Genomic DNA, 27,557 nt, shown 5'->3' with positions numbered 1-27,557 from the left:
CCTCATTCAAATTACCACAAGCTGTAACACCCATGTTGCTAAACTACTATGGATATAACAATCATGTTATGTTGAAATGGCATGACACTGTCAACTAGATGGCATCTGCTACTAAAATAAAATAACATAAAATCTAAAATTTTCCCAACTGAATGACACTAAGCTAAGGCATAGTCAACTTCATACCAAAAGACTTCACCTGTTCCCCAAGAAATACCACACTTTTTCACTCTGCTCAACAAAAGAAGAGTGTTACACCATCTGGAAGACCTAAGAGTCAACACCTTAAGTCTATAAACTTCAGAAATTAGGACCAATAGTATTGAAGTAAGGAATTGTTATCTATCACAAAAAGAAGGAAGCAGAAAACCAGAGTATTGTGTAATACCCATAAACAGGGTAGATCAGATTGACACAAATGAGACCTCTTCTTGCTTTTATATTGGCTATAGATTATTAGCAATTTGTTGTATTGGTTGTATGTTCTCACCAATATGTTAGAGGAAAAAAGTTCAAAACTCTTGATAACATTCTGCTTGGCTCATTGAGTACATGTGGAGTACATTATATATAATTTTTGCCATAGGCTTTCTTCTTGTAAAGTCTCAAGCTAATATACTTATCTAAATAATATTAACTGTAGATGTCATTAGTTATTTATGTGGTGTTCTAGTTTGCTTTCTGTTGCTGTAATAAATTCCATAACCAAAAGCAATTTTGGAAGTAAAGTATTGACTTCAAATTACAACTCACAGGTCACAACTGATCACTGAGAGAATTCAAGACAAGAACTCTAGCCAGGAACCTAAAGCCAGGAGCTAAAGCAGCAGCTATGAAGAAACACTGTACACTGTCTTGTTCCACATGGCTTGTTCAGCTATCTTTCTCATATCATACAGGTCTACCTTCCTGCAGCTGGCACTGGCCACAATGTCTTGGACCATCCCACATCAATCATTAATTAAGCAAACACAACATAGGCTTGCCTACAGTTCAATCTGATGGAGGCATTTTCCCATTAGAAATTCACTCTCCCTATGTGACTCTAGTTTGTATAAAGTTGAAAAAACAAAAGCAAAGTGAAGTAAAACAACAATAACAAGGAAAAGAAATATAAAGAAAAAGAATAAAAAGAAAAAAATTGACCCACACACCTGATAAGGATGTTTTCTACCTGAAGAAATAAATCAAGGGTTTGATGTCACTCTTTTTAAAATAAAAAAAAATCCTTTTAAGGACTTCCTATTAAAGCTCTGTCTGTGTAATCTGTCTAAAGAAGGCATGGGGTCCCTCTGCTAGCATGAATAGCTTAGGTTAATGCTATTCTTACTCTACTTCATCACACTATCTGATATTTTCCTGTTGGAAAGGCCCTTTCTGGTTCCATGACTTGACTATACACAATCTTCTATTATTCTTGAGATTTTCAGGACATTCTAATGACATTTAACTGCATAGTTTTCCGCTACTTTGAGACAATAGTGCAGTATTATGGATTAGAAATACAGGAAAATGTTATTTCTCTCCATCAATTAAAAGCTTTTCATAAGAAATCTTATAATGGTTTCAAAATTGGGACAGGGAAGATGGATCAGTGCTTAAGAACAACTGTAATTTTGTAGATGCCTGTGGTTCATTTCCTGCACTCATATCATGTCTTACTACTTTCTGTATTTCTATCTTGTTCCAGGAAATCTGAACCTGATTCTGGTCACATTTAAGCATACATGCAAAACAATAATCTACATACAACTAAAATAAATAGATCCAATATTTTATATTTTAAAATAGTTTTTCACCCTAGTTATACTTGAAAACATCCCTATCACAAATATATGTATTTTTTCATAATTTAGAGATGTAAAAATTGTCAATCAGGTTGTCTATTATATTAAATAGCAGCCTGTAGAATGTGAGTCATGTAAAATGCATGCCTGGCCATTAGCTTAAGATATAGAGAATTGCTCTTCTTCATTCAATCTGTGAGTACCTCATCCCTTAAACAATCACAATTGTCATGAACATATAGTTACACTCTAAAAATGCTAACAACATTTACACATGTTTTATGTTGGAGCAGTACATACTTGAAATAACATTTCCACCCATTATTAAATGAGTTTGAAAATTCTTGCTTCTATTACCAAAGAGATGGTCATCAAAATCTTCAAGCCATAAGTTTTCTCTCATAAGAGCAACCACATTAAAGTTTTTCAATGACAACCAGAAAACCAACTATTTCAATATAAGAAGCTTGATTTTACTATGACAAAAGGATGAAGGGGATTTTGTGTTATCAGAATGATCAGATTTATATGACACAGTGGTGATAGGACATTAAAAAACAGTTTTGAGGTGGAATCTCAGGATTGTTTTGATTTGCATTTCTCTGATGACTAAGGTGACAGAACATGCTGGCAAGGTTGTGGAGAAAGAAGAATACTCTTCCATTGTTGGTAGAATTGCAAGATGGTACAACCACTCTGGAAATCAGTCTCATGGTTCCTCAGAAAATTGGACATAGTACACCTGAGGATCCAACTATAACACTCCTGGGCATATACCCAAAAGATGTTCCAACATATAACAAGGACACATGCTCCACTATGCTCATAGCAGCCTTATTTATAATAGGAAGAAGCTAGAATGAACCCAGATGTCCTTCAACAGAGGAATGGATACAGAAAATATGGTACTGGAGTACTAGTCAGCTATTAAAAACAATGAGTTTGTGAAATTCTTAGGCAAGTAGACAGAACTAGAAAGTATTATCCTGAGTGAGCTAACCCAGTCACAAAACAACATACATTGAATACACTCACTGATAAGTGGATATTAGCCCCCAAACTCAGAATACCCAAGATACAATTCACAGACCACATGAAGTTCAAGAAGAAGGAAGATCAAAGTTTGGATGCTTCAGTCTTTTTTGGAAGGGGGAACAAAACACTCACAGGAGCAAATATGGAGACAAAGTGTGGAACAGAGACTGAAGTAAAGGGCATCCAAAGACTACCCCAACTATGTCCCATCCCATATACAGTCACTAAACCCAGGTACTATTGTGGATGCCAAGAAGTGCATGCTGACAGGAGTCTGATATAGCTGACTCCTGAGAGGCTCTGCCAGAGTCTGACAAATACAGAGGTGGATGCTTACAGCCAACCACTGGACTGAGCATGCGGTCCCCAATGGAGGAGTTAGAGAAAGAATTGAAGGAGCTGAAGGGGTTTGCAACCCCATTGCAAGAACAACAATATCAACCAACCAGATCCCCCAGATCTTGAAAGGACTAAACCACCAACCAAAGAGTACACATGTTCTTTATGGATTAAACTTAATGTTAAAACCAAATATCAAAACATGAATGTTTATTTGGCCATATGCTTGTGAAATACTTTTTTTCGAGCCAGGGTTTCTCTGTGGCTGTCTTGGAACTCGCTCTGTAGATCAAGCTGGCCTCAAAATCAGAAACCTGCTTCTGTCCCTAGTGGTGTGATTAAAGATGTGTGCCACCATTGCCTGCTATGAAAGAAAACTTTTATTCTCAGCAAATGTTTTTGTTTGTTGTTTTGTCTAAATCAATAGTATTGTCCCATTTTTTTCTTCTATCTTATGGAAAGTCATCCTTTTCCATAGTGGGTCATATAGACAACACCAGATAGAAAGAAGACAGTAAAGAAGGAAACCTGTATTGGTGTCAATGCACTGACAAGTGTTTATGGCCCAGGACTATGAGGAGGTGTTCTATGTGCAACGTTTAGCACTTCTATGGTGTAAGGACACACGGCACAGCCACTTTTGAGAGTTCAGGGGTAAGCTCCTGGAGACAGAGTTAAACTGCTCCCAGGGACTAAACCACTAACCAAAGAGTATACACGGAGCAACCCATAGCTCCAGCCGCATATGTAGCAGAGGATGGCCTTGTCAGGAATCAATGGGAGGAATGGCCCTTGGTCTTTGGAATACTTGATGCTCCAGTGTAGAGAAATGCCAGTGTGGGGAGGCAGGAGTGGGTGGATTGATGGGAGAACATTCTCATAGAAGCAGTGGGGAATGGGATGGGGGTTTCTGGGGAAAAACCGGAAAAGGGAATATATATATACAATTTTGAAACTTTATTGAAGAAGTGAAGAAGTACTATTGGCAATTTAAAGGAGGTGGGGATATAGAAAAAATCTTGAATCTAGTCCCTCATTCAGCCTTTAAAGAACCTTAGGAAATTTCTCTATAGTCCTTGTTGTAGTTGTAGCCATGTGGTTCAGAGAAAAATGTGGCTGAATTGACAATCTTCCCCCCCCCCATAAAGGCTTCAGGGTTGACCTATTATATATAAAACTCAGTCCTGTTCACCCTACAAGGTTTGTTGTCCTTCTTCTCCAAGACAATCCTCAAAAAGTAACAAAAATTTGGTCCTTTAAAATAAACTTATTGTCTGACAATTATAGAACAGAACTACAGGAAAGATTTTTGAGTATTTCTTAACTTGTACATAAGTCACATGAGCATATCCTCCTTCTGAATGCTGTTACCATGCTCCATTTCTAGTAAAATGCCTCATTTATACTAAAGCACCAGCCATAATAGAATAAGACCTAGCATCACAATCTTATTTTAGTTTGGGATACTGCTAGAAAGACCTCATTTCTAAGTAAAGATCACAGTTTGAGGTCTAAACATATGTTTATTGGATCTGAACAAAATTCAATCCATAAGGTAAGCCTAATAAAAATATTTAAATCTCCAGGAAAAATATATACTCACAAAAATCGTATTCCTTTAATTGGAATCAATAAGACAAATATCTTGGCTATGATTTCTTAAATGATTTCAGTTGAGGTCAAGGATTTTAATTAGAATCTCAACAATCAATAACTTGTTTCAAAAAGTAGAACCAATAAAGAGAATCTGTGTCATTCAGTGGCCTTCAATTAATCTCCCTTTCCATCCCCAAAGCTTCTTAAACACACCACTCATAGAAGTTCTTGTTTTGTTGGCTGCTCCATGCCACACAAATAACTCTATTGTATTTTGAAGTAATAGGTCAGAGATTATCTTTCTCAAAAATCCCAGGACCTTGCACTTAATCTGACTCATCATATTCATCACTACATATTTATTTATTGAATGAAGGAATAACACGGCAAGGACAGTATACTCTTCATGCATTGAAAACTCTGGAGAACAAGACCCATGAGCTCCAGCCTACAGCTATGATGATCAACCTGGCTTTCAACAATGACTTCATTTTGGTGTCTGCTCCATCATCTGTTGATCTGTCTCACCTCTGTGCTGTTGTGGGTGTCTACATAGGGAATCTAGACACTTGCTATGCCATCTGAAATAGAGTAGTGAATGCCAGAGTTTGTTACAGTATCTTCTTAAGTCCTGGCAACTGATTTAGAGAGAAAATACAGTGAAATTCAAACAAAGACTCAAGCCCTTACTAGTTTATTGCAACTATCTCTTACCCTTCTACCTCACTCACTCTTCTCCTTAGGCTCTTTTGACAGACTTCAGTTTTCTCTCCTTTTGTGCTCGCTCTGCACACATGCTTTCTTTTCTCTTCTCAGTGACATTATTTCTGATACTCTTTTGGGCAGTTAGTTTATCCAAAAGTACATGGACCTCTCTAGAAATCATAGCTTATGACTCTAATTATTATTTTCCAATGAAACAGAATACTTCTTTCTATTGACACCCTGATTGTGTCCTCTCTCCCTTCAAAAATAGATGATTCAAGATCAAGTGTGTCAGTTAATTGAGATGTTTTAATCAGAAGCTACAAATATTTCTTTAATGATGGAAGGATTTTCTAAAAGAAAATCCATTTCTATGTTCACACTTAGTTCAGGATGAGGCACATATTATTTAACATTTTCCCTTATTCTTATCCTAATCACTTGCTAGAAAGACTTCATTCTACTAGGGACAGAAAGTTAGAAAGATAGTAGGACCTTACTTTTTCAGAATTTCATATAGCACAGTAATAAAAGGCAAACATATACTCACATAGACGCATTCATTGCCTCAGTTTCCCATTGGTTAAATGAGTTTAATGGTATTAGCAACCTAGCACAAAGACTTTCAGGGAGGATTGATTAGGTAATTACCTAGCCCTTTGATCTTGTCCAATATACATTAAAAGTCAGCTAACGATTTAGGAGTCCAAGTCTAGGTGTTTTATAACCACAGCCTGGTTTCATTTATGGTCATGGAGCGGTGTTCAGTGAGGTTTTAGTGATTTCCATCAAAACTAAACTAAGACTTTCTTTTAAAAGCCTAAGTTATAACCATATCTTGGCATAAGGCAATGCCATGAGTTGGTCATGAAAAGAGATTAATTTCCAAACTCTCAAGCCTGAGACTAAAGGACATTCAAGCATCCTTTGAAACCAAGCAGATGACTGCAATGATTCAAAGCATATTGAAGGTTATAAAAATTGACTTCAGGAAAATAAAAATATAGTTACATGATTTGTCTTGGCTTTTGGTATTAGAAGATGCATTAATATCCTTTTCCTTTAGAAATTATCTTATAGCATGTCTCAGAATAAAGATTTTTCTGAAGACTTGTGAGTATTCTCTTGTCTGTTTTATGTAGAACAAATCTCTATACATGGAGTGGAGTAGAGAGTCTGTTGTTGCTTTCTAGAGAAAAACATGTGAACCCTTAGGTTTATGCCACAGGGGGTAAGGGTGTTCACTTTGGATAGTAAAATGATAAACAGGACTTGAGTTGTTTGTTTAGACATAAGATGCAAGCAAAGTACTTAATCTTCCTTTGCTTTAGTTTTTAATCTGTGAGGAAACCATCATACTTGCTTTGATACTTCAAAGGGTTCAGGTTTCTCACCCTGTTTTCACAGTGTCATGCTCTTCTTTTGTACTTTCAATTATGTGTCCCTCCTTTCATATTTTGCACTTGATATTTAGAATCTGGATTCATATGAGGGCTCCCTGTGCAGGCCAATTGGTTTCTATAGCTGCCTGAGGTCATATTTCCAAAATTACATTTCAAAGCTTGCTGATCTTCCTTCTTGGGCCATCTCCCTTTTCAGAAGCTCTTGTCAGTGAAGCACAACTCTTCTTTACTGTGTCCACTTTAATTGGCTTGTGGTAGGTGCTCTGCAAGTCTGCAGAATGAATACTGATGGAATGTGATTTCTGCAAGTACTCAGCTACACCGAGATTTCAATCCTTGACTGATGAAGCACCAAGAGGTGTTTTATATGCATTCCCTCCCAAGTTCCCTATCTCTTTTGCTTTATAAGAATGAAGTTCAGGAAAGATGTTTTTCGGTTAGCTTATTCCATCTTAACATCAATGAAATTGGAGGCAAGGGAGTAAAAGCTATATGGGATGATATTCTACCCAAGAATGATATGTCTCAATTATTGAAGTTTCCCCTCCATTACTCAGTTCCTTACCTGAGAGCTTCCTACACCTCACCAATCATAAGAATTATCTAGACAGATTACATGAACTAGATATCCCCTCCACAACATCCTGGATATGAATCTGAAATAAATTCATCTATGATACCTGCATTTTAAAAAATGCCTTCAAGTATTTTTATTTGTCTTTGTATGTGATCAGGCTTGGGAATCACTACCCTGAGGATGTTGTGTTCTAGGGCTTAGGAAGAATCTTTCTATGTTTTTAACATAGAAACCAGAGATGATTCTTATGTGGCTTATAAGTTGGATTTCAGAATAGATTATCATTTGTATGACTCTACTAATTATTTTTGTTAATTTTATACTCGCAAAAAACCCTCAAGCAAGGGACTGCCTACGTCATATTAGCCTATAGGCAAGTTTGTGGAGGCATTTTATTGATTAATGATTGATCTGAGAAGGTCCAATTACTATGAGCAGTGCCACCAAGAGCAGAAAGTCCATGACTGTGTAGAATGGGAACCTGAGCAAGCCATGGAAAGCAAGCCAGTAAGAGGGATTCCTCCATTACTTCTGCTTCAGTTTCTGCCTCTAGGTTCCTGTTGTCTTTCCTCAACGACAGACATTAAAGTATAAGATGACAAAAACCTTTCCTCCTCACATTGCTTTTGGTCATGCTACTTATCACAACAGAAAGTAAGCAAGAAAAATGTTTTCTCTGCTTTTGTTTTAAGATAGTTAAGTCATGAGGTTAGATTTATTTTTCTGAGTCTCCCATAATAACATAATGTAAACCGAGTGGCTTACATGCAGAAACATCTAGAAAATATTAAGGGTACTTAACTCACAGTATAGTGGGACATGTTCATGATATTTGCAGGCAGAATTCCCCTTACTTCTAGATTCTTTGCATGTGGTGATGAACAGCTGAGCATCCAGTCTTTACACTATATTCTCCCAGGGTGTTTGCATGCCTGCATCAATGGCAAAAGGAAGAAAAGCTGGGAGGAAGTGTGTTGCTTCTCAGTATCTGCTTTGTTTTCCAGTTTCCCCCTTGTATATTATTAATAAATATTAATGACATATCCCTAGATGGAGGAATTATTACCTGAGAACAAATGGATCTAGAAGTAACTGTAGATTTCATAAGCAGCATGCCTCATGGACTGTGTAGAAGCAATGAATTGTTGACTACAGGTAAGGAAATGGCAAAAAAACCAAAGGTAATAGAAAGAAGACAATTTTCAAAGATAAGATACAATAAGAGGCAGGCGAAGTGACATGCTGACAGATGCACAGGAAATCTACAACATAATTGACAGGAAATTATATCTTGAGCTGAAGTGACAAACCATTAAGTGGATATCAGAGAAAATCAACCAAAACTTATATTCCTCGGTGACAAATAACCCATAGATGTTACCAAGAAACTGCTGGTGAGTGTACGTGGGGAAAGAAAAAGAGTTTCAGAACAGCAATTTGGGTGATAAATGGGGTAGAACACTCATACATGAAATTAAAGGCCCATACATAAGAGGCTTCAGGTGATGTGTGGATCACTTGCCTTTCTGCGTTCTGTCATGGGAAAACACGGTGCCCATTTCCTCTGGAGCATGGGTAGCAGCAGGCATCATGGAAAATGAGAGCAGCTCTCTTCAGACAATTGAATTTGTCAGCATGTCAATCTTGGATTTTGAGGTTTCTAGAAATATTGACAGTAAACATGTGTTCTTTATAAGTTATTCAGTTTCATAGATTTTGTTATTGTCACAAAAATGGAGTTCCATTTTATTATTCAGCAAATTTCTTCTTTACTGATCAGGATGAGTCAACTGAACTCTTATTTAAGTTAACTTGTTTTATATAAATGTGGTTTTCAGTTCTCCTAAAAATTAGAGATGTGATACATGTCTCTTTAAATACGCACTGTGTAGCTAGTATCTGCCAGTTAGCCTGGTAAAGCATGAGGGAATAATGGGGAATCTGATAAATTTCTGGAATTAAATAACTTCTATGGAATACTAAGTTGTTGCAGTGCTTCAATAGTGATCACATGTTGTTAAGCATCATGCATGAGCAAGTACATAAATTTAAACTTACTCTGCTTTACATACATTCCTTCTGAACGCATGGTGTCATTGAAGCATCCATTCTGTTTCTCACAGTAGGCTTCTCAGAAGTCCTTATGACAATGGCTTTGGTAAAGAAGTCAACTGTCACAGAGGTTCTGGAATTTTTCCCCATTTTCTTCATTAAGTTGCAACCAATGAAAAATGAAGATCAATACTTTAAACTTAGTTTGTTCTTTCTTCTTCTGTTTCTACCTCTCTGACTAACTGTTTCTCCATCAGACATTACTCAGAACACATTAATTTTTTCACAGAAATGACAAAGAAAATGGGATCTGTGATTTCCTTATTCAATGAGCAATTGGAACCATCCCCTCCATAAAAAGTAAATGATTTCAACAGATGGTAAAGGAGAATAAAACTTCCTTTCAAAGAGATAACTGAGTTCAATTCTGTGAAATGGATTATCTATTAAAGGGTAATGGAAGTCAAATTCCCAACTAAGGATGTTGGAGTGCTTCAGATCCAGCTCTGGTGGTACACTGTAAGCAGCCTAGCCCTGAATGGGTTAAGCAGGAAGAAATAGTACCAAGATCAAGCAAAAGTTGCAAAAGAGGCAAAATTACCATGCAGAATGTATGACCATTGACAAAAGCAGATACTTGCTGCTGAAGCCATGGGCCTACAAAGAAGAGCAGAGAAAGTTATTAATCTTTTTCATCTTTCCACTGGTCTCTTGAATTATGAGAATCCAAAGCAGCCTCAAGAGGAGTATAACAATAAATACATTGAAATCAGGTTTCAGAAGCAAAAACCAGAAGGGCCTGGACTGAGAAGGTCAGAGAGATGGAGCTTGACTATGACAGGGACACCTCTATCTTCTAGAGAAATAAGCAGGCCTTTCCTTCTTAGAATTTCTCTGCATATACAATGCAGCTTATGTTGTGTACTATCTCCTTTATAAAATTAACTGTGAAACAGCTCCTGGTTTAAAGAAGCTACTTTTAATATCATGAATCTTAGTATATCATATATACATAAGCCTTATATAGTATAGGCTTATGAAGGAAAAACAAAGTTATTTTCTCCAAGCTCCAAATTCCTCTGGTAAACAAGAAATGATATTCGGAAGAAACAAGGGAGGTAAAGGGAATCCGTGATTTCTAGCACGTACATGGTAAGGAGTCAGTATCCAGATCTGAGTGTGAGCAGTAACTGTACCCCCCCAAGCACTGTTCTCTGAATAATATATCTATATTGACTACAAATGTAGACTTATAGGGACGTCAAAAGAATTCCGTTATCATAAAGGACACAATTTTATGAACTTTCTATTCACTAGGTCAGGCATTGTTAATTATTCCTATGCCATTCCATTTTCAAGCTATTGAAAACTATAAGAAGTGCCATGCTTCAGAGTAGGGATTTCTATTAGTTGCTTCTTTAGTCACTGTGATCAAAATACCTGATTAGAAACAACTTAGGGAGGGAAGTTACTTGGGCTCCAGGTTTCAGAGGGTGTAGACCATATTGACAGGAACATGGAGTGGAGTGGTTTCATGGTGGTAAAAAAATATCCTGGAGTTTCTGACATAGCTGCTGGATCAGGGGACAGAGAATAGTACAGAAGCAGAGCTGAATATAAGCTTTGAAGGACTGCCCACACTGACCCATCCACATCCTCTAGCCTGAGAACTCCTCTAGAATGTTTGAGAACTTCCCAAAAGAGCACAACCAGGTGGAGAGGCCAGGTGTTCAGATTAATGAACCTGTAGGGGGCATTTCACATTCTAGCCATAATCTGTTTTTAAATTCTGGGGGTGAGGGGAATTCATAGGTTAAAGTAACTTACAAAACAATTTACATATTCAAGTAAAGGCCAGAATATATATAGAATAACTCATAGTATGGCATCTAATTTATAGTTAGCCTGATGGTGAATCTTGGTTGGCAACTTGACTATAACTGGAATCAACTAAAATTCAACTGGCTGGGCATGCCTGAGATTTTTCACGACTTAATTCTTTGAGGTGGGAAGATGTACCCTTTTAGCTTATTTGCCCTCGCTTTCACTGACTAGTTCATCTCTTCTGTTGCTGAGGCATTCCTCTGCTGGAATTAGAACGTATGTCTTCAAAATTCCAATGCTGACTGAAGGCCAAAAGCTCTCTAGGACTTTCCTGGACCACATTGGGACTGTTGAGACATTGAGCCTCAAAGACTAAACAGAGCCTCAAAGACTAAACAATCACTAGATTCTTTGCTTTTCTATTACAAGAAAGTCAGTTGTGGACTATCCAGACCACAGCCTGTAAGACATTCTAATAAATCCCACTGTATATATATATATATATATATATATATATATATATATATATATATATATGATCTACTAGTCATTGACAAATTTTAAATAATAGCAAAATAAATTAAAATAGACAGCAATAGTAACTAAATTAAGATAGCTGTAATTTCTGTTAGTTATACAGTTACTTCCAATAATACTAATATTTTCTGCAGTTCTGTTAACACTGGAGGAAGTCAGCCATTAGCAAGAGTTCAGGGGTAAAGATTATTTCTGCACAAGGACATAGATTCTACTGATTTCTATCTGCAAAGTACTCATGGTTTATAGAACTCCTACCTAGAGCTGACACCATGTATAGTAAATAGTGTACATAGATATCTAGTAAGTGAAGTAAAGATGATTTTACAAATCCTCTGTAGATAGAAATCAAATATTAGAAAGGATTCCTTAGACTTAGTGATTTACTCTAAATAAGCCAAGAACATTATACTTTATGCAGATAAGGTTTCATTAGCTCTCACCTACACACAAGCATAGATGTGAAATACCCTATGTGTGCAAAAGGCCTGGCTATTGATTTATCCTATAATTACAAGGCTTTATGGGAAACTGCAAAGGAAAACTAGAGTGTATGTTAAAAAATGGACATTTTAAACTTGTTAATAATGGAAAATATAAATTAGAAATAACAATAATTTTATATGTAAGATTTTTCATCTAGGGGAGAAAAATGTTTTCCTAAGTCAGCAAGCAGTTGCAATCAACAAATGAGAAATGGATATCAATAATACACAACCAGTGTAGAATAGCTGGTAGCTAGTTTTCAACAACAACATGCTTATTCTTCCTCAGAAACAAGGCAAAGCCTTAAGAAATAATAGCAAAATCCTATAATTTATCACGTTATCAAAACGCTATAATAAGAACATGTTGAGAAGGTTGAGATGAAATGGAATTTTTTCAGACCTTATTTGTGACTATCTGGGAAAATAATTTGGCAAAAGCATTAAAACGTTGGAACATTAAAGAAACGGTTTCAGGGTCCTATCTCATTTAATATACCAAATCTGTGAAGCAGTCATGGCCATACTTATTGTATAAAGGAAGAACTCAAGGATCTATGAAGTTAATGCAAGATATCCAAATCATGGAGCTTGTAAGAAGCACTAGCAATACCCCAAAACATTTCTCTGCAGCATTAAAACCTGAAATTTGTTTATCACATTCTAATATGATGTCTTTCAGCTGTTTGTACAAGAAAGGTCATGTGTACCAACATCTCCTACGACATTTTGAACTATACTAAAGACAAGTTCATAACTCAACATGTGAAAAGATAAGAGAATTAGAATGGATTACTTTTTGAGTATGTGTGCACTTACCTAAAATTTTATTGTGGGATGTCAACCACTAAACAGAGAAATATGTATAATAAATTCATTGAAACAACAAAAATATGAAATATAATGATAAAAATTATAAAAAGTTTTAGAAGTAATTGGGCATAAAAATCACTTAAAAGGGCATATGCAAGTTCTGGGCTAGAGATTGAATTCCATGGTAGAGCATACTGTTCTACTGCATTAAGAAATAATTCATTTGTGATGAAGAAAATGCAAATTCATATTTTAAAGCTAAGGAAGAAGTTAATTACAATAGTTAGTCTGTTTAGATTATATAAGGTCCAATAATTCACAAGACTCAGTCATAATATTATTCCACAAAGCTAAGGCTCTATCTTAAAAAATGGATATTTAATATGTTTAATATGGATTTTCTACCTAATTTGCTATAACCTTATCATACTAGAAATAATGGCTATTAGATTTGATAGAACAGCAGCATAGGGTTGCAGGTTCTCAAGTTTGATCTGGACTCTGTAACTAATTCATTAGCTTTGCAATTTGATAAAATGTCATAAACCTGGCTGAACTTGGATATAAAGTTTATTGTCAGTTAAACTGTTGTTACTTAAGATGGTTAAAAAGGAGCTGGGACATAGCACCCTAGATTGACATGAAGCTGTACTTGGTAGTATAGAAGTCTGTGTGGGACCTTGAAAGGACAGTTTGGTTTCTGGTTGAGTACTGGCTAGAGATGGCTGGAAACCCAACAGGTATCCCTGCAAGGCATACATTTCACCACCCTCCCAGACGCCAGGCTCCTGACATGAGGCTGAAGACCTCCATTGATCAGTGCCTTTCAGTCACTTATGGCAACGCCCCTACCAGCCCCTCCACTGGTAGAGGGCATGATTACAGGCCACAGAGCCTCAAGAGATCTCCATATTAATGAGATATCTAAAGGTCAGAGGGTGTAGCCAATTAAGCACTGTTTCCCAGACCCTCCTCCCTGGAAAAGATATTTAAACTCAGGCCTACCCAGAAAACATGGTATACAGGGAACAGCTACATCCACTTTCTGCCATGACAATAAACCTTTTAAAATTTTGGATTTCCTCGTGTCTTTGGGGCCTGCCATGGAGAATCGTGGAAGGAGTCTTCGACTACTGAGCCACCGTCTAATCTTACTTGGAGGACCTCTCTGTGTTCCAGTCATGGAGGCCTGGCAACTCAAGCAAGCTAGCTACTAGCTGAGCCAGCCATGGAGCTAAGCAAGACTCAGTGACCAAGAGTCTTTACCAGCAGGGTGCTGCTAGAGCTTCTCCTTGTGCCTTTTGGCTGTGGGCAGTCCAGCCTGTATGCCCTCCATCTCAGTTCTTCTGTGGCTCCCAGCAGTGTCTGGGAGCCCAAGGACAAGACCAGCCGCTTTAGTCCAGAGACCCCCAACCCAGAAGCTCTGCCCTGCGGGACTTCAGGCTGAGACTTCTCCACACCCTGGCAGAGGTCAGTGGCTTCTCATAGCCCAGTGCCTGCCCAGCACCTCAGGAGTGAACTCAGTCAAATTCCAGCGCTTCTGCTCCCAGCTGCCTGGGATGACAGACACTCAGGAACCACAACTCATCTCAACAGAACCCACGCCCATGGGGGAGCTACAGCCCTACATGTCTGTGCTTTTATTTCTATGATTATATAGGACTATCCTGCTTTTGTTTTTGTTTCTGTGGTAAAACATTGATCAAAATCAACTTAGTGAAGAAAGGCTTTATTTGGCTTATACTTCATATCATTGTCAAAAGTCCATTGTCAAAAGAAGGCAAGGCAGGAAGTCAGTGTAGGAAGTTGGAAGCAGCAAGTGAAGGTCTCCATGGTTTGCTTGGCTTGCTTTTATATAAAACTCAGGACCACCTACCCAGGGGTAGCACAGCCCACAGTGAGCATCAGCATCCATCATTAATCAAGAAAATGCTCTCACAAACTTGATTACAGGCTAATTTGATGGGGCATTTTTTTATCAAATGGGTTTCTCTCCTCCAAGATGACTCTAGCTTGTGTCAAGTTGACAAAACAAACAAACAAACAAACAAACAAAACGCCTTAACCAGCACAAGGAATGAAAGTTGCGGTTGGAAAGACAGCCAAATGAGAAAAAAACATTCTTATCTGAAAGTTGATATGATTCTTGTTGTCAAGCATACAGTCTGGCTTCACATTTATTTTCCAGCATCCAGGGAAAATCTGTTACATAAGCATCTGAAAGAGTCGATCAGGCCAAAGCCTCCAGGGACACCAAGGTTTATGTAGAAACCAACATTTTCTCCTAGTTGGGATATTATGCAGAGCTGAATGATTTAATGTGTAATGCGCACACGTTATTTTTCATAGCAAATGAAGAAGTGGATTCTACATGGCTATACTTTATAGTGACTGTTTTGAAAAGTCAAGGATTTAACATAAATCAACAATCAGTGGGGGAATTTTGCAAGGACTTTGGTAATGCCATTGAGATTCTGTTTTGTTGGCCTCTTTTACCCATCCTCCCCTCTCTTGCCTGTTTTCCTTTTTTTTTTTTTTAACTTTTCCCTTCCCCTTGTTAAATTCTTTTGGAAGCTGATGGCAAAAGTAGCAAGAATCTGAACTCCTAGATCAGATTGCTTGATAAAATTCCCTTTCTCACATATTCTAGCAATTAATTGTGTTCATGTTGCTTAATCTTTATGTTTCTGCTTTCTCTTCCGGAAAGTGGGTTTAATAATACCTAGCTCATGAGACATAATTGTGGCACAGAGAATGTACAGTAACTAACACACAAAGATTAATTAGAATGAGCATAATAAAGTTGACAATTTGCTCAGTTGTCAATCACTTTTGAGTCCCTATAATGTATTATGTATAATGTAACGTATAACATAAAGTAATAGATTGTATGCTCAAACTAAATAATTAAATAATTCCCTAACTTCACATAGCTTCCACTTAATAGTAGAGACAGACTTACAAATAGGTAACTAACTGAACCAATAAACTAAATAGGTAACAAAAACAAACCAGTATCAACCACATACAATGAAGGTCCACCATGCCATTTTGTTCAGAGAAAAATGGGAGCTAAAGAAATTCTCATGAAGGAGGTGAAAGAGGTGATATCTAAGGCCAGTCTAAAAGGAGCAAAAGCACACAATGCTTTACTTTGAGTCATACATAGTACTCAGATGCTTGTATATAACTCATGAACTCTTTTGCAGGATAATGTTATGTGTTTTTTTTTTTATGAGGCTAGGGTATAAGAAAATTAAATAACCTGCCTGAGGATGCATAGTTAGAAGTCAGCAGAGCTTAGTGGCTATGTTCTCAGTTACTATAATTCCTGTATCTTCAGCACCTTAAATATGAAAGGATACATCCATGTCCTAAGGAAGAGACCGCATGCAGGGAAAGGGGAGTAGATGTAGCAGGATTCAGAGAAAGGAAGTCATACTGAGGAAGGACAAAACCAGAAGTTCTCTGAACAGGTGTAGCAAAGTGCAGCAGGAAGTCATGAGCATAGTGACACAGGCTGAGGGAATGGAACATCTTTGTGTTGCACATGAAAATGATCCTAAGTCAATTAAAAAGCCACCAGGTGAGCAAAAGTTCTTAATACATCTCTGTGAAAGGGACTAATCATCTGTACATCTTAATTTCATGAAAGCCTATGGGAAGGAATTGTATTTACTTTGAGTCATGCACAGTACTCAGATGCTTAAGTATAGCTCATGAAATCTTTTGCAGAATAATATGATGTGTGTTTTCCACATACAATGATGTATAGATACATGCAAAATGCATAAGAATCATCCAGTCAGTGGATGATCATTACGCTTAAAGAGTGCACTTCTGTGGAGAAATAGGGGACATGTGTGTGCTCAAGTTTATATGTACATACAAGGACAAAGCCATGCCTAAGGTAGAGAGGGGAAAATTCATGAAGCTAATATCTACACTTGGTGTTTTGAAGGAAACTGCTGACATGCCATCTCTCAGCAAGTCCAGTATTCAAACATTGAAATCTGTCACTGTTGCTTCTGTTGGTCGAGGCTTATCTATCCTTGTCTTCTTTTCTGTGTGCTGTTCTCTTTCTTTGTGTCAACCTGTGTACAGCTGGAATCACATAAAATTGCATGCATATATAATTCAAGTCCTTAAATGGGACAAATCGGTATGGGGGCATTATATGATTTTCTTATTAAAGAGGAAATGTTCTCTGGACTATATAATGTGTTATTAACTGAGTCAAATTTTAGATATTCTTACCCATATCTTAATTCTAGTGAACTTTTAAAAACGACTTTCTCTGCTCTCTTATAAGCCCTGGGGCTGGGCTATTGTAGAAAAGACAAGACATACTCAGAATACGGAAATAGCACATGAAAATAATAGCTTAGGTAGTGTTGGGTTAAAAACAAGGAGCCTGCTATGAAACATGAGCTTCATCCCTGTCATCCTACCCAACCTCATCCCAATAACACTCCATCAAACTGCCTCATGGCAGAGAGGGAGAGAGCATCTGCAAAGAGCATCATGCATCTCACCCAGTACACTTCTGAGAGTATTGACAGAGATGAATCATGAAGCCTATAGGGCTAATAAAATAGGGCAGGAAGTGAAAGAAACATGGGTTCAAGACTCAATAGATGAAGATTTACCTCGAAATCAAAGCCTTCATCTGTAGGAAATAAAAGGGCCTTAAATTTAAGAAGCAAACTCATGAACTAGCAAAAAACAGCCTCCACACTATTTCTTTCAATGAAACTGGACCAGTGAAAACAACAGACAAGATATATAAACAAACAGAGGACATCAAGAAAAGATATATAAGCAAGGAAAGAAAGAAGCAAGCAGAAAGATCAGCAGATGGGGAGATGGCAAATGTTCTCCCTGTTTCCATGTCTCTAGAGACAATTTTTGAAAACAAACGGACCATAAAGAGCATTTCCATGCTGTTAAAACTGTTCTGATCTAGTTGGTGGGAGTGGAGGTAGGGAGGTACACCTTTGAAAAGGTTGTTTCTAGAAGAAACAAAGAACATTTGACAGTTCTCCTTCACTTAATATTTACAAGCGAGGTGATGATTGAGAGCTAGAGAGTTGGAAAAATGCCAGTCTGTCGAACCAGGTTATGAAACACACACACATTTGTCCAAAGCTAAAGAAAAATAGTAACTGCAAACATAAGGACAGCCTTATTTGCTGGAATGCTGCATTCAGAGGGACTGTGTCACCTGCTGGTCTCCATGTTATGATGGGGTAGATAGCAGAAACAGGATTGAAAGCCACATCTAAATCCTTCAAACAATCCATCTGAATGATACTATAAAACAAACGCATGGCTTCTGTGGGACTAAGATATAACACATTTGTCAGGAGAGGCACCAAAATTAATAAATAAATAAAAACTCTCACTTGGAAAGAGAGTGTGATTGAAATACTATAAAAGAGGCCAAGGCTTTTGTCCTGGGGGGAACATTTTTGTTTTCTGATTATTAATATACACTTAGGGGTTTTTAAGGTCCAAAATGTTTGTCCAAAGTCCTAGTGTCCAAAGAATAATTCATCCCCATGGTACCAGAAAGTAATATGTCATATCAAGACCTCAATAACTTAAGGAGAGATTTAGAATTCATCCCCCTACTACTGTTGGCTGTAGGTCAGCCACTGCAACTCTATGACAGATTTCTGGCTCTATTACAGAAAAAAAGCCAGCCTCTTTTGGAAAAATCCATTTCTTAAGACAAAAGTAAAAGAACATGAGAGTTGTAGAGACCTTGAGATATCTTTAAATGCTTTTGCTGGGATTAAGCCTGTGTGCACTGATTAGACAGTATTAATGCAGCACTATATGAACAGAAAGAACCATGGCTGAGACAGTCTCATCATCACAGAGGAAAGGAAAATCAAATATGAGTAGGACCAATAATAGCAGTTTTTGTGTTCAATTCCCTTACAAACAGTAACATTTAATCTACCTCAGTCTATGGAAAATACGTAGAAAGGTTATGGGCTTATAGATATGAGTGAGTGAATTAAAAACAGTCATGAATGTACACACATGCATATATTCACATACACATTGCTCAACATACATCAAAAATATATTTGTTGATAAAGGAAGAAATGTGATTGAAATCATTCCATTCAGAAACAGAAACCACATGATCCCTACAAACTCGAAGCTGGCCAAAGCAAGTGTGAGGTCTGCAATGGCCTTCTGCATGAACACTCCAGGTGGCCACAGCTGAAAAATAATATGCCCCTGCCCCATACCTTCCTCAAAGAGAGAAGGAAAGGTCATCATGTGTTTGAAACAGCAGCAATCTGTCCAAAACATGTGTCCAGGCTGTCAGCACTTTTGACAATTCAACTTTATGAAAACTTTGCTTGAGCTCCTGTGTCTCTAGCCATCTTCATATATTAATAGTCACTGTGTTTTTTGTTTGTTTATTTGTTTGTTTCTATGAAGAGAAACCATAGCCACAGCAACTATTATAAAGAAAATTATATAATTGGGACTGGCTTATAGTTCAGAGGTTTAGTCCATTATCTTTGTGGCAGGAAGCATGGAGGCGTGCTGGTAGACCTGGTGTTAGAGAGATAGCAGAAAGTTCTACTTCCAGATCTTCAGGCAGCAGGGAGAGAGAGTGACACTGGGCCTGGCTTGAGCATTCAAAACTCAAAGCCCAACCCCAGTGTCACACTTGCTCTAACAAGACTACACCTACTGCAACAAGCTCACAAGTCCTAATAGTGCCACACCTTATGAGCCTATGGGGGCCCTTTTCATTCAAATCAGTACAGTCACATTCTGCATCCTGCCTGAGAAAACCCTCTTTCTAGAAAGCCTAATTAGCTCTCCATGGAACCTTTGTATGACTCCTCTGGAGTCATTTCATTCCCTAAAAGGGCTTACTTCCTCTCCTGTCAAATTCAAAGGTTTTGACAGAATATGATAACCAAAGCCTGGTTTCAATCTTCAATACTGAGAAAGTTTCTGATTCCTCTTTGTGGTTCACATAATTCTTCAGTTTATCCTTTTAGTGATGAGAAGTTTATACACATGACCTTAAATTCTTAAAAACTCACCCTTTCTTACTCTTTTCATGCTTGCATCAAGGTAGATATTAATTTTCTTAACTTATCTCTTCTTTGTCAATTTATTGATTGATTGATTGATTGATTGGCTATAAGAAAAAATGCAAGAACGGGGTATCCTCTGCCTTCAATATCCTTACCCAAAGTCACATGACTGTTATACAAATGACCTGCCTGCCCAATTATAATTAGGATGGTTTACAGTGCATTGCCTTTTTACAATACAGGTTGCTATTTTTAAAGCTTCCATTGATAATCCCTAGAGTCAATGATCATAATTTAGATTCTTCTTGTTAATATAGTCATGGAGCATTTGATTTTTTGCTATTAATTTTATAAAAATATTACGTGTATCAGAATTTTCCCTACATAGTTGCATATGTCCTATATGCATATCTGGTGCCTATGGAGGTCAGAAGAGGGTACTAAGTCCCTAGAACTAGAGTTAGGAAATGTTGTGAGCTGCCATGTGAGTGTTCTAAATGAACCTGAATCCCTTACAAAAAGAGCAAGGTCTTTTCTCTATTGATTCATCATCTCTCCGTTCCTAACCTGTGCTATTAATTTATCCATCAACATTTTTTTCAATGTGAAACAGCCCTGAAATATAAGTTGCTTAGTCTATGAAGTATATAGTTTTAAACATCTATTTAGATTATTTTAAACTATGTGTTTTTATATAATCTGAGTATGGGTGTATTTGTGTTGATAGAGGTGTCCATGGGTGCTGTAAGTGTAGGATATCCTGGGAGCTGCAGCTGCAGGTGGCTGTGACCTGCCCAATGTAGATGTTTGGAACAAGGAACAAATGAGTCTTATGTAGAAGCAGTATGTACTTTCAACCACAATAAATCTCCATCCATAAAATATAAACTCATTGTTTATCCACAATGTATCTTAGTAGCCACAGGTCAATTACTACAGTATGATATAGATTATCTTAATTCAAGAATCCAGGGTAAAAGAGGAACCATTATTCAGAGCATGTGATTCAGGGAGTAGAAGGAAAAGACTAAGAGGTATGGGTAGATATTGAAATGCTTCATAAGACTTTTGTTTAGGCTTAGTACAAACCATGACTGTTCACTATTCATTGTCTAAAGCACAAAATAAGGTCAAGTTTACCTTCATAGGGGTAGGACTATGTACTTCTTACAGCACAGGGAGAACACTGCAAGTCACCTAACAACAGGCATGCAAGCCCTTTACAAGGAAGGGGAAGCAAAGAGGGCCTAGTCATATATTCCGTCAAACTTTGGCATAGCACTATAAAAGCACTATTTATGTTTTTCACAAATCCATAATGAAGCCCTGACTCCCATTGTAATAATACCTGTAGATGAGCTGTTAAGGCTTATTAGCATTAGAGGAGATAGATCATGAAGGCAGGATGCTGTGGCTTTAGACCTGTCTCCTTAAACAGGAGGATCAGAATTGCCTTTCTTTCTGTGATCTCTCCTTCTCTGTAAGGATTCGCCAAGAAGGTAGCCATCTGGAAGTCAGAAAGAGGATGTTATCATAAACTGAATCTTCAAATACCTTGAGCTTGTGATTTTTAGTCTCCAGAACTTAAAAACAAAACAAAACAAAACAAAACAAAACAACAACTCCCTACATTCTTTATAATGTTTAAACCCATAGGAAACATATGAGAGAAATACTCCTCAACTGAGCTACAGTCCCAGCCTTAAATGAAAGTTTTTAAGCTGACAGATTGTGATATTTTATTGCAGCAACCCAGGCTTGCTAATACGTGAGACAATGTGCAGGGCTACGGTTTGAATAACCTATAAAGTGTAACACAATGCCTTCAACACAGCCGCTTTCTTTTGCCATGTGTTATGCGAGACTCTAGAGAGAAAAAGTGACTTAGGTGGAGCCCAGTTCTCAGAATATGGAAGCCTGATATCTCATCCCACTACAATATCAGCTTGTATTGTATAAATAAGTCTACAAAGTCTGCTTGGGTTTACTTATTATCTACTAATTATTGCAGTAATGATTCCCAATGGCTCTTGCCTTCTACATGCATGCTTTTGTCAGTATCCACATGCACTGCCCAGCATTTGTAAATGAATCATTGGTAAACAAAACACAAAATGAAGCTTTATGTGGGGCCATTTATACTTGGCCTCTGAGGATTGTAAGAATTTTTCTTTTACTAGTCAAGCAAGCCCTGACTAACGTTCTGAGGAACAGGTGATCACATGGACAGAGGCCCAGTCCTTCATGCTGGTTATTCCAACTGAGGGGGCAGATCTACAAATGTGATAATATTGTCAATGATCTGTGTCCATCTGTGCTAACCCAGGCCAGGAAATTTATCTGAAAAAGCCATATTATTATGAGAAATGATAACTAATCTTTTTGTTGTCTGAAGCCATGAGTTGTGTTGTGATTTGTGAGGGCTCAAAAGCCTTTGCCATAGACCTTATTTCATGTCTCAGTTTTCTGCATTCTTAGTTGTTTTGCGTCCCAGGCAGGTGTCCCATTTCACACCAAAGAGCAGATATAGATGGTGTTATTAATAAAATTCTAGTGATGACAGTGAAAGAAAAAAGGCATAAAGTGCTCCATTGTTCATGGACTTGTTCAAATGCTACTGTCTCAGTCTGATCTCAAAGCAGAGTCACACCTAGTTCATGTCATTCCTTATGTCTTTCCTACATTTTTTGTATTTATCAAGTGCATTACTATCTAATATAATCAACACATAAACTTCAAAGGTATAATCTATATTCTTATAGGACCAATGGTTAATTTCTTATGTCCATTTGCCTAAAATATAGTAGCCAGTTACTGAAACAAATTCTAGTCTTTATCTCTCTAGATTTTGTAGTTATGACAAATACTTACAGTGTATCATCTCACAGAAAAGCAGCTTATCTTTTGTAATATACAAGGAACTCCTCCATCTAATCAATTAAGGTTCTTAGAAGTGTGTTGGGAGCCGACCCCTAGCAGAAGGTGGCTATCATCTGTGCAGCCATCTCAGACCATATACCCTAACAAGAGACTTGTTTTTCAACAGCGCACAACAGCTGAGCACACTCTGATAAACATCTTGTTTTTCTCACATATCTTGTTTTGCTGTTTAGTGCCGCCAGCTGCAAGGCACACGTGGTATCCACGCTGCAAGGCACGTGGCATAGTCCCTTCATCTGTGTTCCCCTGCTTGTCCACAGCGGCAAGGCACCTGGAAAAGTATATAAATACCCAAGATTTCCTTTCAATAAAAGGAGAGAGACTTGATCAGATCCTCTGTCTTGTCTTCATTCTTCATGTTTCTTGCCCCTCCATACCGACTCTCTCTCTTGCTAGACCCTGACCCATGGACCAAAGCAGCAGCTCACACCGGGACATAGTGGCCCCCAAATGTAGGGCAGAATGGGGTTGTTACAGAAGTGAAGTTAAAGTTAGCAGAGATGACCTCAGATAAGTAATGGAAATCCTACCTCGTGTTTCAGCCTACTACACAGACCTCAGATTTACTGCATTTAAATAATGTGTGAGTCATTCCTTCAAATCCATTTCAACTGATAGATAGATAGATAGATAGATAGATAGATAGATGATAGATAGATAGATAGATGATAGATAGATGATAGATAGATACACACACACACAAACATTACCTGTGCTTCTATATAAACATGTTTTACTAGTCTGTTTTTCAGAATGGAAAACTGACTGATACTGTGGATATATATTTATATAACAAATAGATTAAATATATATATTAATATAAACTTCATGGTATTTCCTGCATTTCCACATGACTGTAAGCTCCCAAATGACAGATGTTTCATCACACCTGCTATTAAAATAACTAGTAGGTGCTGAATAATATTTCTTAATGAATAAATATGTCCATGAAAAGTTTCTATCAGTGCAGTTCCATAACAGGCATACTCTCAATTCCATCTATACACACACAGATTTATCACTCTGGCAATAGGCTGGAAGCTGATTTATTGCTTTTCACTATGAGAAACAAAGGAGAAGGCAGAAGACAACTTCAAGCAACACAGTCACTGAGAAAAGAGTTTTGTTAAGAAACATATTTACAAAAATAATTTACAAGTGGCAATGTAACTAAGATGTCTCAACTTAAAAGTATCTATCTCGGTGAAAATGGGTGGAGAAAATTTCACAAGGCCCCACCCCTATATGAAGAGGTACAGGCAGTTTGAGCTAATGGCTGCAAAGGCAGAGAGAATACAATCAACGTTGTATTTGTTTGTATTGTTTTCAGAGGTGAGGCCCCAGCTGTAAACATGCAGAAAGGACAACACTAATGAGACTGAGAAGGTTTTGTATCTATGATAGATAGATAGATAGATAGATAGATAGATAGATAGATAGATAGATAGATAGATAGGCAGACAGATGACAGATATAGAGATGTCAGAGAGGAAGAAATTCAAAAGGGTGTGATTTGTTGCATATACGCTGCAGTTTGTTGAAGTATTTCAGCAATTCAAAGATTATGCAAAGAAAAAAGTTGCATAGAAGAGTGTGTGCTTCTGTGTTGGTATGTGAGTCAAATTAAGACTATGGCATGCAACAGCTTATAACATGGTATTTATAAAGCCACAAAAGTAAAGTAGTTGAACAGTTTCCTCAAACAATAGCCTTCAAGCAGAGGTGATTCTTCCAATAAGCTGTCAACCTAGTAATCTATAACCAAGTATTTGTTTATTCATGAGTACATTTCACATTGTCTCTTTACCCAGGAATGCATCAGACTTAGAGCTGCCCTTCTCTTTTCAGAAGGGCAGAAAAATTATGTGGGAAAATAGTTGAAGTCAAGGAACATAGTCCATAGGAACCATGAAGAACTTTCCTGTTAGTTTTAGGAAAGACAAACAGACAAACCAAAAGCACTGTGTGCTGAGCTACACAATCTTCTTTTATTTTTCAGGACATTCTGAGACCGTAGTGAAGATACTAAATCAGAGTCACTACATTTTCCATATTGTATGGAATAGCATATAGCTTAGGTAATCAATTTTTTTTTCTGGGCTCTTCTTTACTAACTAAACACAAGACAAGACTCAAGCCTGAGAAATCTTATCACTTCGTAGTATACCTGTTGGCACTCATGCTTAGATTGAAAGGTATCCTGGGACTGAGGAACCCAGGAAGTACACTGCTCTGAGAAAGACAATGTCCCAATAGAAGCACATTCTTGTACACATGAGAACCCAGGAACCATACAGCTCTGAGAGGAAGCCTCTTCAGCAGAGGTGGTGCATCTGTGTGTGTGTGTGTGTGTGTGTTTGTGTGTGTGTGTGTGTACCTTTGTGTATATGTAGACACACAAGTACCAAGGCTTGCTTGTTGAGGTCAGAGGAAAACATTGCATGTTAGTCCTTACCATCTGCCTAGTTTCACTCGGATTCTCTTTGTTTTCCCAGGTTACATAAGGCTAGCTAGCCTAGCAACGTCTAAGGATTACACAACTTGCCACAGAAGCACTGAAGTTACAAGTGCATTCTACCATCTCTGGCTTTACTTAGATTTTGAAGATTTAAACTGAGGCCTTCATGCTTCATGATAAGCAGTGTCCTCTCTGAATCATCTTCTTACCTCCAAAATTTCCCAAAATTTTAACCCCAAACTAAGCTTCTATCTATTCAAACTCCAATTGGCTACATAACCTATACACCAGGGAAAAACATACATATTCCTCGGATTTTCTTCTGCCACAGACTTTCTTCTTGCATTCCATTAAATGAAATATTTTTATTGGCTCGGATGATCACACAACTTAGACGTTGCCCTTGGTATCCCTCTCCTTTCATATTCCTTCAGTACCAATAGCAAGTCTTACAATTCTAAATTCTAAGCATGACTTAAATCTGCCTATTCGCTTTCTAGACTACCTCTTGGTTCATGTCACTATCATCATATCTACGATCACATCCTGAGTGATGCTCTATTTTTATCATATTCTCATCCAACTCATTTTCACAAAGCTTGATAAATGATCATTGTTAACACCTGGGATAGACACTGCCTTTTTTGTTCACCCATAGAACTATTCAATATTTACTGAGAAATCATAGAATCAAACCTCAAATCTTTGTCATGCACATACACATCAGCTATTTTTATCTCCTCTGTCTTCCACAAATGCCACCCTCCCCATTTCTATCCAGCCACAGTGGGTTCCTTATCTCCAGTCTCTGAAACATAGCACATTATTTTCAATCACACACTATTTGGATATGCTAGGGTATTTGCAAAGATCTGGATCCAGACTTTTCATATTCTAGGAATATCCTTTTTTCTACCATGCAGTTGGTGAATTTTAGTTAACCATCAGGCTTGAGCTTAGATAGTGCTTGTACGGAAGAGTCTTCAATTATTCAACAAATATAGCAGAAGAAATGCTTTAGAATAATCTCTCAATTAAACTGTACCTTTCCTGAAGCATACATCTCATAATCTGTCATTTATAGTTGTGATTATTTGTTATCCCCTTTTATTGATCAAATGTATTCTGTGGCAGCATTATACATGTATAAAATACATTTCAATTGTCCTTGTTACCCACCCACCCCATTAGCAACTCCTCTTTTTCCTCATTCATGTCTTTTTTATTCTATGCTGTGACTACCTGAATTTAACTAAGACCCCAGGTTTGAAGATAGCTATTGGAGCTTGGCGAGTTTACCAGTGAACATACAACTGAAAACAATGACAAAGACAACAAGACCATCCTTTCCATTACCTTTCAGTATCCCATAGTTCAACAGGCTGGCATAAGGCCACATGAGCCCCTCCTCCATCCATAACTAATTGTTGAAATCACTGCTCTGTTTATGTCCAGTGCAGGCAATGGGATTTCCTATGCGTTGAATACTGCAATAAAGGTGTCTTGCCTAGAAGAAGAACATTTACCTTATATCTCCTTATATCTCACCTATTATATTATTTCTGTTTCCTCTTGTACAGTGTTCCTTGAGCCTTAGGGAGGGTGGTATAAGTATTTCCTTTAAGGATGAGCATTCAATGACTATTTATTGGAGCACTTAGAGCACTTCTGCATTCACTGTCTTTCATTAAAGAGACAGTCTTCTCTCATGGGGGCTGAAAGTATTATTTTTCTACGGGTATAAACACAGACACTTATACAGAAGGTTGATACTATGCTAATTTATAGAAACAACAGCAATAAGTTCCCCATTAGGGCCTATGTTCCCCAGCCTTATGCTTTTGGCCAGGTTTACAGTACCAGGCATGGGTCCCCTCCTGTGCAACAGAACTCAAATCCAATCAGAGATCCAATAACCCTATTGCTCAAG

This window comes from Grammomys surdaster, unplaced genomic scaffold (genome assembly GCF_004785775.1).
Source record: "Grammomys surdaster isolate TR1022 unplaced genomic scaffold, NIH_TR_1.0 150, whole genome shotgun sequence".
NCBI lineage: Eukaryota > Metazoa > Chordata > Mammalia > Rodentia > Muridae > Grammomys > Grammomys surdaster.
Note: the sequence above shows the minus strand (reverse complement) of the source record.